Consider the following 14,014-nt stretch of genomic DNA (forward strand, 5'->3'; position numbering starts at 1 on the left):
TCATTAGCCTTTCGTGGCTATATCTCAAATAAGACCCTCCGGTCAATGTGTCTCAGTGGAACCCTCCGGTCCCACAACTCGGGTGGACCCTCCGGTCCTAACTCAGTAAGGCTCACAATAATACATAGCATAAATCACAAAGACATAATGCAGGATATCAAAATACTCGATAATAGCATACAAGACCCACCGGTCACACAAATTGCCACTCAAGGTAAGTATAGTGAGAAAAATCACCTCGTAAGCAAACAAATAAACCTCGTACACGAATCATCGATCTAGCATCCGCCTAACACATATGATAAATGAAACATCCCAAAAATACGACCCAAAAATTTCTTTTGAATATTATTATGACAACCATAATCATTCATGATCAATAAGAAGCCACGTATCATGTGTCTCAAAATATCATATAAAATACTGTATCAAAACAAATAGTAAAATATCTGAGTCTCAAAATCTCAGGCTGAATACTATGGTGTGTTTCATGCGATCATCCCGAGCTCTTCCCTCTGCTACTGGAAGTACCTGAAACCAAACTGAAAACTGTAAGCACGAAGCTTAGTGAGCTCCCCCAAACTACCATATACCATACAAATACACATATGCACATATTGGGCCTTGCACACTACATCAGACCGAAGTCTGACATATGTTGGGCCCCGCCCACTGCATCGGGCCCCGCCCGACCTCGGATCGAAGTCCGGAATAACTTGGACCCCTCCCACTACATCGGGTCTCGCCCGACATCGGACCAAAGTCCAGAACATATAACACAAAATATAACATGCATGAATCACAAAGACATCAAGCATACATAACTACTTCTCGGGACTACCCCGACATGTTGTAACTACATAAACGGGCTGGCATTGGTGCCTTAGACCCATTCCTACTGGAGGAAAACTCCCCTCGTATGACTGACTGCTGAAAATTTGGGTGAGGAAATCCCTGTCTGTTGCTCCGACGACTCTCTGGCTATATAAATTTCATAAGGACACTTAGTCAAAAACTACTAATTATTCTTAGGGTGAAAGGACCATTTTACCCCTGTTCAAAGTTAACATTCCAGGTCGACCAAACTCGGCGAGTCAGCCTTGTGACTCGCCGAGTTCTAGAACTCAGAACCTTGGAATCGCGACTCGACTCGTCGAGCCACCCCATGACTCGTCGAGTTCCTAAACTACTTGAAATCGCGATTTGACGAACCAATTCATCGAGTCTTCCTCAGACTCGCCGAGTCCTATGAACATCATCGACGCTTTCTTCATCGAACTCGCCGAGTTCCTTATGCACTCGTCGAGTCCCTTGCAGATCCAATCTAGTTAATTGGTTTCACACTTTTGCAACTCCAAAATACAGATATGGGTCGTTTCCAAGGTCCACTTCTATAAAGTTGAAGACTTGATGCCTTTGTACACCTTAAATAGACCCAAACTCAAGTTATAGCAATCTACTTCCATGAATATGACCAAGGCTTGGTTGGAAACAGATTCAGGACTCCTTTTATGACTCTAGAGGTTAAATACTAGAGGAAAAAGGGATTGCTTTGCATGCAACCCATGGAAACCAACTTATCCTTCTCAAAAGAGGTAAAAAGACCCATAAATCAACATACAAAGAGATCTAAGCTATATGTGATCAAGCAAGGGGCTTTTTACCTCAAAAAGATTCCAAAGATGGATTAGCTTCTGGATCTTGTTCCTCTTCCACAACTTGCTAGCTCCAAGCTTTGCCAACTATCTTTAATAACCCCAAAAACACACTCAAAACTCAAGGGAGAAGCTCTCAATCGAATTAGGGTTTCTGGAGGACAGGGAGGCTGGTAAGGGAGGCCCAAAGGGGGTTTAAGTGGTTTAAATAGGGTGCAAAACCCCAAAAATAGGGTTTTCTCCCAGCAGACCTACTCGTCGAGTCCATTCTTGGACTCGCCGAGTAGACTCTTTAGAATCTGCGTCCTTTCTGGAATCTACTCGATGAGTTAGGGCTACCAACTCGTCAAGTAACTCAAAATAAATACTTGAATAATTAAATAATTGTGTACTAGGAACGGGGCGTTACAATAAATATCTCTAATTAACATTCTAATCACAACTCTAAATAAACCAAAGGCTATTCTCTATTTCTAACTCTTGGAATGGGTAAAAGACCATTCTACCTCTCCATGGTCTCCATAATCCCTGTCTTGACCAAACCCTAAAAGTCAACAGAAGTCAACACCTGAGTCAACAGTCCATGATGACCCAAACTCATTGAGTACGTCTATGTGACTAGTTCCTTCATTTCTTCAGAATTTCGCGGAAATGCAACTTAACTCATTGAGTTATCTCATCAACTCGCCGAGTTATTCATGTCCAAACTCACCGGGGAAAAACCCTAGCCAACTCGTCGAGTCAGCACACCGACTCGCCGAGTCCCTTCAGTCTATGTTCTCATTCAGATGTTTTAAGGCAGATTAATAACCCCAAACTCTAGATCTAGCCTCCCAAGTTTGAGATACCACGTAAAGCTACAATCTTTATGTCCATGCATGGCACTTAGGGCTTGAAATGCCAAAACAAGCTCCATTTAGGTTCTTAAGCATAAAAGCTCCTCTATAGTTGGATAAAGCTGGGACCTTTGGACTCTAGGGACCTCACAAGGTCCAGATCTGAAGTCTCAGTCTCTTGGTAAGCTCAACACACTCAAAGTCTCAAGGAAAGATGGAAAATGCCCTAAAACTTGATACAAACGAGATCTAATCACAATAATGAGCAAGGTGAAGACTTTTTACCGTCCACAAAAGCTATAAATGAAATAACACCATATCCAAGGGATTTTAGATAATAGTTTAGTTACTTTATATCATTATACTTATTAATGAGATTGTGTCCTATCAAACCCGTTCGGCTAATGACCCTCCACCAATCAAAGAAGAGGTGGGTGGGAGTGGACAACCATTTAACTACCATTTTATAGGTAGTTTGCTTATACCCCCTTATGGATTGGCTTTGTAAATGAGGCGTACTAGCAGTTCAGGTGACTATTCTTATACATATAATATATATTAAACTTTTAGTTATATATGCATAGTATAATGTGTATTTTAAAACATTTTAAAATACTAGGTTTAAATATTAAATTTCGAAAAATAGTTTTAATTTTAAAATTAAACCAAATGATTTAATAATTATCTATCAATTAATTATATTAAATCATATAGTGATTATCCAATTAAATTAAGCAATTAATTTAATCTTAATCCATACCCCTAATTTTCAAAAATATGGCATGGATTTATTTTATAATTTTCCTATTTAAATAGATAAACTAATAATTATCAAAAATAAGAAAACCTTATCAACACTTACCAATTTTCAAAAACTAATGAATTGGGGAGGAAGGTATGGATTTCAATCCTTACATTATTTTCAAAATATTAAGGGGTAAGGAAACCCCTTCCAAATCGAAAACTTGGGGAGTAAGGAAAGGGTTTCAAATCCCTTCCTTAATTTCGAAACTTAAAGATGAAGAAACCCTCCACCAATTTCGAAATTCAAGCCTCTTAGGGTTTAATTGTCATAAACCCTAATTTGATCATTTCAACAATTAAAATCATTCACTAGAAAACAGACCTGATGCTCTAATACCACTGATGGGTTTCATGAAAAACAAATAAACTTAAACACTTAAGCGTGCATGCCTTGATTGCTATTGTTGTAAATAACAAAGAAACCTTTGTTATTTTCAAAAATACCAAAATAGGGTTAAGGGTTACATACCTTGATTGTTATTGTTGTAAATAACAAAGAAACCTTCTTGTTGATCCTTTGGAAGCAAGCACCATAAGTGTCGTGCTTCTAATGCAATCATATCCAGACTAGCAAGAAAAAAAACTAGAGAAAGGAGAAGAGATACAAGATTTCATACAAGACTCTTAGAGGGAAGGCATGGAAGAAATATGGGGCTAGGGTGGCCTTTATATTGCTATGGTAGCTTGCTGCCAAAGATAGGGTTTAAGGAGGAAACCCTAATCCCTTTGCTTGGTGACCAAGCAGCCCATTCCCTTCCTTATATAAGGGCTTGGACGAAATTCCTTGGTCTTACCCAAGTGATTTTCTTCCACCTCATCCAATATGGTCCATGGGCTCCTTTCCTCAACTTTCAATAAATAACCAAACAGACCCGTCACTTTTAATTAATCCAATTAATCCCAAAATTAATTCAAATTAACATCTAATTAATTATTAATTAAATAATACTATTTCCAATTAATATATTATTCTCATAATACATTAACAAACTATTTATTTTGATTTCCAATTAATTTTTTAATCATATAATATATTAATAAATACTCTCTCTCTAAAAGCTCATATTCAATTGCTAGGTTTGAGGGCAACCCAAAAGAACCATGCTACTATCAATTCAAGTATATACTAATTATAGTTATGATCTTAGACACCTAATCCAACATCTATATTCTAATTATTTATGTTCATTAAAGAGTTGTAGATAGGATTAATCACATCTTATTTTAAGTAATTAAAGCTAGTATCTTTAACTGTGTTGTAGAGCATAATTAGTCTTAATTGGTGCTTGGTTGCTTGAATTGATCATAGAGAGTAGCAAATATCATTCATAGCCAAAATTTTCTATTATCAATTTGGTGTTAAACTTATGCATGATCATTACTTTTCCATTCATAAATTGGTAAGCCTAGATATTTGATCATAATAACTAGATAATAGGTAATCATTATAATCTATCCATTAGAAATCAATCGTAGGAGAAAGTGAAATCAGATCAAGGAAAAAGTATTCTTTTACTTCTTGAAGTTACTTTGTTTTTGTTGGTTGCTTACTTGTTAGGTAATATTAAGTTATTCTGATCTTAAAAAAATAGTAAATACCCCAAATCATAGTTTGTTTCATAGTTTAATTAAAAGTAGTTAATTTATTTAATTTAGTTTTGTTCCATGTGATCAACACCCGACTAACCTAAGATATACTATAATCTGACTGGGTACACTATCTATAGTTGCATAGTTAGTAATATTTTGTTAGGTTATAAATTTAAGAGTAGTATGTACTTTTGTGCACATCAAGTTTTTGGCATCGTTATCTGGGAATGACTTATTGTTTTTTTAGTTTAATTGCTTTTAGTTATTCGATCCTTTTTGTGGTGTAAAAACTGCAAAAAGTTACTTATCTGCAATTAGTTAATTTTGTATTTTTGCTCCGAGACGCAACCACGTTGTGGTTATCTACATCACGTGGTGGTCTCGCTTAAGTTAATTTATTAGTTTATTGTTTTTTGTTCCTTTGGCGCATTTTTTTTCATTTTGTTTCTGTTTTTGTTTCAGTGATTTATGACCCGAGGATCTAAAACTCCAATTTCTCCTCCACTAGAAGACCCAAAATCCACTTTTCACAAAAAGAATTAAAAGAAAGGTGAATCGAGCAATACTTTCAAATTCGAAAATTTCCAAGTTTTTGAGAAGACTCCAAGTAAGAAGGAAGTAGGATATGAACGAAAATCATCTGCCAAAGAAAGTTCAAACGAGGAAGAGATAAAAAGCGAGGTTGAAGAGATGGAGGATATCAAGATAATGAAAAGGGGTGAATACAAGAAAAGGATGCATGAAGAACATGGACTAGATCTTGTTCCACCCGAGATACCGGCCGAGAGAAGTTTCAAGCTAAAAGGGCACATTCTATCCATGCTCAAGGACATACCTTTCGCCAGGAAAGAGTATGAAGATGCTTTCAAGCACATTGATGAGTTCAAAGACATTGCAAACTACCTTCATGTTCCCAATGTTCCAAACGAATCTATGTTATTAAGGATGCTTTTGGTGACTTTTACCGGTGAAGCCAAGGTTTGGTTATAGTCTCTAGTACCCGGATCCATTACTACATGGGCAACTTTTCTTGATGCTTTGATTGAGAAATTTAGTCCACCTTCCACGATTTCAAAGTGCAAGAAAAAGATTGCTAATTTTTAACAAGAGGTTGGAGAAGCATTGTATGAAGCATGGGAGAGGTAAAGGGGCTTGCTTAGAAGTTTCCCTCAACATGATCTTAATGTCCTACAAGAAGTTTCCATCTTCTATGATGAAGTGAATGTCACGACTAGACAATTTCTTGACTCGCAAGGGAGAATGAAGAAGAAGGGGCCAACAAGTATCAAAGAGTTGATTGAAGAATTTGTAAAGCACTCACGTGAGTACCACAACCCATGAGACGATGTGAATAGAGGAAAAGGAGGTGGAGGGAATGAGAACTTTGCGGAAATCATAGCTAGACTCGATACTATGGATAGGAGAATGACAATATTAGATAAATACCTTCATGCGATAAGAATTGGTTGTGATAATTATAGTGGTCCATATTTAACTAACGATTGTGACTTGTATGAAAATAGGAATAAGAAGGCACAAGTATTCTACTCAAGTGGTGACAAGTATGATGAAGATTAGAGGAAGCCCAAGAAGGAGTGGTTTAGACAAACTGATAGAGGCCTCTTTAGAAAAGAGCAACCACCACCCTTAAAGAAGATGGATTTCGAGTTAGTACTTCATAGATTTATGGAAGCATCTGAAAAGAGACATGATACTACTGATGGTAATGTGAGAAATCATCCAACTTCCCTCAATAATATAGAGACTCAACTCAGGCAACTTACTACACTTGTCAATGAAAGATTACCACTTAAAACTCAAGACTTAAAGTCAAAACTTCATGTAATGGCGATGTACACCAAAAAAGAGGTTCATTCTGAGCCAATAATGACCTATGAAGTACCTACAGTATAGCCAAAGTCATGTTTCGAACAGGAGAATCCCAATGCAAAAGTTCAAAAAGTGAAGTGCACTCTGATGCTTCACCACTCGTGGTGATATCAACACGTCGTGGTCTCGAGTGGATGAATTTTTTTCTTCTTTATTCATTTAAGCCTCCTTTTCCATTCCCATCTCAAGCAATCAAACATTCTCTGGAGCCCGAAGAAAGGAAAATTATGGAGCAAGTGCTCCCACTCTCGATTAATGCCCCATTCCTCAAATCAATTGCTAAACTTCTAAACTTTGCAAAGATGTTATGAATAATAGAAAGGAGTTGGAAAAGGCCATAACATAGTTCTTAATAAGTTGTCTTTAGTCGCAATTATCAAAGGATTACCGATCAAGATGGGAGATCCAGGTCAACTCACATTGCCTTGATAATTTGGTAACTCCACTTATATTAATGCTTTAGCCGATTCAGAGGCAAGAATTAACCTCATGCCATACTCTTTCTACCAAAATCATGGATTACCAAAGCTTCAACACACAAGGATGACCATTCGATAGGCGGATCACTAGGCCACATATCCTCGAGGAATCATTAAAGACTTACTAGTGAAAGTGGGAAAATTTGTTTTTCCAATCAACTTTGTGGTTCTCGACATGAAGGAAGATGAAGGCCTTCCAGTTATTTTAGGAAGACCATTTTTAAGTACCGAAAGAGCATTAGTTGGTATCCACGACTAAAAGACATACTTCGTGTGGAATATGAAGCAAATACCTTTGAGATGAGTCCAAAAGTGAATCATGAAAAACCAAAAGATGAAGTGTCAATGGCAGATGATATGGAAGAAGATCTTGGTGAGCTTGTTGAAATAGAGAAGATGATGGAAGAAGAATTGAAGGTTTGGGAGGAGCCTCATGATAAACAAGTCAAATGTTCGAAACCAAGAGCATTAATTCCCATGACATTTCAAGTGATCGCTTTTACTACACCTAAGGTTCTAGAAGAAGAGAAAATTGATAAAGTAGAAGAAGATTTGTATGAGGAAGTCGAGATAATTGGTGAAGGCATGGGTGAGGACTTAGACGATCCAACTATGGTCAGGATGGAGGTAAACAAGGATGGTCCTATGGAAGATGGTAAGAAAATGAACAGGGAAAAGAAGCAAGGAAAAGGGGTAAAACCCTAACATAAGGAAAGTGCCAATAAAAACAAGGAGAAATAAAAAAAGGAATACAATACAAGGGTTCAAGCTTACAAGCTAAAATGTTAGGAGAAAAAGGAGAAAAGGGAGATACCACTCCCAACCGCAAAAACGTAGAGTGAGAAGGAGTCCGACTCATGACTCCTAAAAAGAAGTGTTTTTAGAGAGGCAACCAATTTTTAGATTTTGCATTTTCTTTTCCTTTGATTTATTTTTGTTTTTAGTTTGGTTTTAGTTTTTACTTTTAGCTTAACTAATTGATTATGTGTTTCTATAGTTTTCTAAATTTATTTCGTAGTGAAAATTAAAGATACTTGAAGCAGTGAAGGAGCTTAATGGATAAATAGTTGTGTTATTTTTGAATATCATCATTGGAGATCATGTTTTTGAAGAAGTGTGGGGTTCCCACATAATGAGGAGAAAAGAATTGTGACGAATATTTACTAGGAGAGAAGATTGGGAATGGTCCTACGCAGTTCGAAGAGTAGATGCATTACTTTGGTTCTTAAAAGATTCTCTAAGAAGACACCACAAAGTGACCATCATCACCAATTTGTGGCAATTTATTTTATCGCGACAACATCTGACTGAACCACGATATGGCATACTTAGACCACGTCGTGGCAATTTTAAAATCCGCGACAACATCTGACTGAACCACGATATGGCATACTTAGACCACGTCGTGGCAATTTTAAAATCCGCGACTAATATGACTTTGAGCACTATACCACGTTGTGGCGTTGCTTTCGCACGACGTGGCAGCGGTTCAACATATTTTTCAAGATTGGTTCTTTGATTTATTTCAAGCTAGCACATTTGCATTCACATGAGATAAATCCGAAAGTACTATTTCCATCCATTATACGAAAAGTCTAAGCTTTCCACACACTTTCAGAATTCGATCTCGCCACTACTACCCAAAGGAAGTCAGTTCCAATTCTTCCTTTTTACTTATATATTCTTTAATTGTTTAAGTATGCAATGGGGACATTGCATCATTTAAGTGTGGGGTAGGGGATTGAATCTAGGAAAGCAAGCATTCTAATAAAACAAAATAAAATAAAATTGAAGAATGACTAGGATCCTAAAAAATTATAAGCAAGATTTGAAACAATAATCTAAAATTGAATCTAGTTAAAAAAATTGTTAATTTGAGATTTAGGCTGCTAGCGTTGTGTGGGATGATCCAATGCGTGTTTTAACGTTTATTTGAGCCAACATATGTTATAGTTATTTAAGGCTTCCCTATCCTAGTGAAATCATGGAAAAAAATATGACCTTGCTTAGTTTAAGGGCCACAATATATTTGGCATCGTGTACCTGAAATGTATCTAAGAGAGCTTATGTATCATTATACATAAGACTAATACATCTAACCAAAAAGGGTTGAAGTTATGTTCCCTTGCTCAAGCATATGGATTTCTAGGATGTTTAGTTTTTGAGTAAAAAAAATCTGAGAAAAGAAAAAAAATTAAAAAAATTGTGAAAAAGAAAAAGAAAAGAAAAAAAGAGAAAAAGTTGAAAAGAAAAAACAAGTTGCAAAAGTTTGGAAAATAAGAGTCTACAAAGCTATGAAGATCATGAAATATCATGAAGAAAAGCTCAAAATTATCGAAGACTCAAAAATAAGGCGAAATTTGTCAAGTTATTTATTGTATTTTTATTTTATAGGTTATTTTTTTCATATGTATGCTTGGGCGATTTACCAAACATACCTTGAGGTTAAGAAAGTTTTCTAGGGATGGATTTGGAGGGATGCATAAAATGAGTGTTGTTCAAAAGAAGTGGAAAATTGTTTATGAAGATTGTGAGTATTTAGAATTGAGAATTTCTTAGGAAAAATATAGACACAAATATATGCATTGCTGTCTTGGAGTAATGGAGAGTCCTAAAATGGATTGTCTAGTGCGGTGTTGGTAGCTAAAATCATGATATGATGTTTATAAACTCAGTTTTGCTTGAGGGGCAAACAAAAGCCAAGTGTTGGGTATTTTGATATGTTCATAATTAACTACATACTTAATGCAGATTTCTAATACTTTTAGTTACAATTATGCTTATTAAGGAAAAAAAGATACTTATTATGTTTACAAATATGTGTTGTAGCGGCGGAGACTTGTTCGGGACAAAAAGGAAGCATATGAGGAGCTAGAAGTAGGAAACAGGAGCAAAAATAAAAGAAGAAATAAGTTCTAAAGAATATGACGCAGAAAATGGAAAAATCGTGACCATTAGGTTGACTAGGAAGACACGGGTTTTAGTGAAGGACCACATCGTTGTGGTGGTCAGATTTTTACAATTATAAAAACCTGGACATTATGTCGAAATCAAAGAAGATACATTTGGTTTTCTGAGGTTAATTGCGACTAATAACTCTTAGAAACCCAAAAGAAGATCGAAATTCAAGAGAAGCTCAAGTATTGAAGAAGATTTAGAAGAATTCAACATTGATCTAGTTCGTTTGCTTATTATAATCACGTATAGCTTATGTTACATAAGATATAATGTGCTTTTCTGCTACAATGAGAGGCTAAACACCTATAACTTCTAATTGGTGAAGATGAACTTGATCCATATGTGTTGATTTCGATATTGGATGATTATATTTGACATTAATTTTGTTTGATATTTATAAACCCTAGCATGTTTAGTTTTAGCTGGTATTGCTTATAAATCAGATTTTGTGAGTTAATTGATTATATTAACCGGATGAATCTATCTCCTAATTATTTATGATCATTAAATAGTTAAAGCTAGTATTAATTACATATTAGTTTAAGTAATTAAATCTAGTAACTTTAACTATGTTGGAGATCGTAATTAGTCTTACATGGTGCATGGTTGCTTGAATTGAGCACAAGAGAGTAACTAATATCATTCATAGTCTAATTTTGCTATTATCAATTTGGTTTTTAACTTATGCATGATCATTGCTTTGTCATTCATATATTGGTAGGCATAGATATTTGATCATAATAACTAGATAATTGGTAATCGTTATAATTTATCCATTAGAAATCAACCGCAGGAGAAAGTTAAATCGGATCTAGGTAGAAGTATTTTTTAATTCTTAAGGTTACGTTGTTTTTGTTGCTTGCTTACTTGTTATGTAATATTAAGTTATTCTTATCTTGAAAAATTAGTAAAAACCCCCAAATCGTAGTTTTTCATAATTTAATTAAAAGTAGTTAATTTATTTAATTGAATTATGTTCCTTATGATCAACACCCGACTTACCTGAGCTATACTATAATTTGACTAGATACACTGCCTATAGGTGCATAGTTAGTAAGAGTTTGTTAGGTTATAAATTTAAGACTAGTAGGTACTTTTGTGAACATCAATAGCTATGAATGGATATAAAACACATCGAAAATGGAGCTCGTATGAAAAAGATACAAATTTTTAAAAATATATAAAAATTTGTACGAAGACACGTGTCACCATCGACACGACTCCATGTCATCATCCCTGACTATGTGCATCGCGCACACCAGACCATGTGTGCGGAGCGCATCCTGAATCAGCCTACAAATACCTCTCGAACTCACACCGTTTCATTACATTCAACCCTTTCTTCTCTTTAAATTCCTCTAAATTTTGGAGCTCGTTTTTCTCTAGTTATTAGGGTATATTAGTAAGACTTTGTGGTATCTAGTGGCTCGATAAATGGAAACTTTCAAGTTGAAGTTCTGCCATCACAAATCTTGGTTTTCGCTAGAATCAATGTAATTTAAGTTATGCTTTTAGTGTAACTTATATTTATATTCATAGTCGTTTTTATTGATAAATAAATAAGATTTATTAGTAATTCTAGTTATACTGTTGATTGATCTACTTACATGAGAAGTGTCTAGAATGGTCAAGTTGAATTGGTTGTTGTATTTTAGAAAGTCTATACACCAAAATGATCATGCCTCCCAACTATCCTACATGGCTAATACTTATTTAATATAACTCTCTGTATTAATTGGGATTTGTGATGGATTTAGCTTTCATCATTAGATTATCGTACGAAATGATAAGCTATAGTATTCTAGGTTAATATCTGTTAGACGCATTACCCATTACACTGGATGGATATATGTCAATTGTAGGAGTAATTGTCTAGGTGAGTTATCGCACTATACTATATGCTATAATATATATATCCATTTATGTTTGGATACAGAACAAGTAGAGTAGTTCTAGTAGTATAATCTCTATGTGCTTAAGTGTGAACTGGTTAAGTAGAAGTATGAATGTGCATGCATTAGTAGAAACTAAAACGCAATTGATGAAGATATAATCGATTATATGAAACAAATCAGAGTAAGATCAATGCAAATTGAACACAAGAAGTAAATATAATCTGGTTTCAGCTCAATTATGCTTTCAGTTCTTACAAAGACTCTTATCTAACTCTAAGCAATGTCCTTATTTATAGGAGACGTGAAAGCAAACAAAAAATTACAAGGACTAAACTTCTAAGCTTTGATACATAAATGCCTTGTAAAATAATATTACAGTCTCCGACATACTACAACAAGTCTTCGACCGTTACAATCTCCCCCTTTGTAATAATGTCGACCTTCTCAATTCGTGATAATTTGAATAGAAAAAAGCATCACCCTTCGAATCTCAGTATACCAAGATAAAATATTCTTCATCTCTTTCTTATCCCCTTGATTGTTCTTCGAACAATTATTCATACGAACAATAAAGTTCTTATACTGGGATGTGGTATACCTTTCCACTTCGGATGCTTGGAACAAAAATCTTTTAGTCTTCCCACTTTTATCCTTTCCAACGAAGACTAACCCAAATGGTTTCAAGAATATTTCCCCATCAACATACTTCTTTAACTCAGCTTGATTCTCCGTTGTTCCATAGGAACTTTCACTTCCAACCCCTTTGCAGTAGCCAACTCCACATCAGTCAGGGCCAAACATTTATAGTAGTTATCTATGAATATTTTGATGTGGGCAAGACCAAGTCTAAATACTTGTAGGTTTGTTCCTTGCAGATATGAAGCATTATTGTCTTTCAAAAGTAATGCAACTTGTATAAGATCATACAAGTTCATTAATGGAAAATCAGCAACAGAGAAATCACAAATTTGACCATTTACCCTCGTAACATGAAAACAAAAATTCTACATCATGTTCTCGAACAGAACATCCTTCGTAAGGCTGATCACCTTTTTTTTATCTTCAATAAGGACCACATCTCCTCTGGAGCTTTCCCAAGAACATCATGAAACCTAAGTTTCATGTAGGTATACTCATATTCATTTTTGAACTTTTTAGCAATCTTGAATTGAGGCATTATGAACATCATCTCGTTCACTGGAAAATTAAGTTGGCTCATATCTGTGTTTATAATCACATAGCTTTGTGTTGGCTTCTTCTCAAAAGCATACATGTGATTATAAGACACTTTCGCTTCAATTGTTTCATAGTTGTAATGCTTAGCAGGATCTCCCTTATTCAATCCAGGAGGATCATTTGCACGAAGTCTCATTATGCTCTGAACAACTCTTAACTTCTCCATTTCAGCTTCAGCTTCAGCTTTCTTCTCCTCTTTAGATTTTTCAACCACAATTGTTTTCCCTTTGTCTTTGTGCGAAGAAATATCAATAGCTTCCTTCAGCTTCGAACTACTACCACCTTTAGCAGAAGAACCAATAACAATTCCTTTCGTAATTGGCTTTGTTATTGGCATCGTGGTAACAACCGTTGAACTAACCGGTCCAACAGCCAAAATAATAGGATATGTTGTTGGAATTGTTGTTGAGAAAAGTTTTCCAATAGTCTTGACACTTTCATGCGAAGCCATATCACCAACCTTCCTTTCTCTACCTTGCACCCCTGTGACAATAGGAGGGGCATCTGTTGGTAAAAGACTAGAAATCCTGGATAAAGGAGCCAATTTCTTATGAAGAACTGCTTCGAATTGTGTAAACTTCTGAGATAAGAATTCTGGGGTAATAATTGAAGATGAAGCAGGCTTGACCACAAAGTCTTTCAGTTCCTTTAACAATGAAATAACCTCCAAA

At 35.4% G+C, this 14,014-nt stretch overlaps 1 non-coding gene across 1 annotated transcript; it reads right to left on the reverse strand.

Annotated features, from left to right (window-relative positions):
* Positions 1–5,959: 5,959 nt before the first annotated feature.
* Positions 5,960–6,066, reverse strand: LOC145060761 (small nucleolar RNA R71). The gene has a single exon (XR_013686945.1). It is a non-coding gene; the product is annotated as a small nucleolar RNA R71 (small nucleolar RNA).
* Between the last annotated feature and the right edge of the window lie 7,948 nt (positions 6,067–14,014).

This window comes from Lactuca serriola, chromosome 6 (genome assembly GCF_051521515.1).
Source record: "Lactuca serriola cultivar US96UC23 chromosome 6, Lser_US96UC23_V15, whole genome shotgun sequence".
NCBI classification, from domain to species: Eukaryota; Viridiplantae; Streptophyta; class Magnoliopsida; order Asterales; family Asteraceae; genus Lactuca; species Lactuca serriola.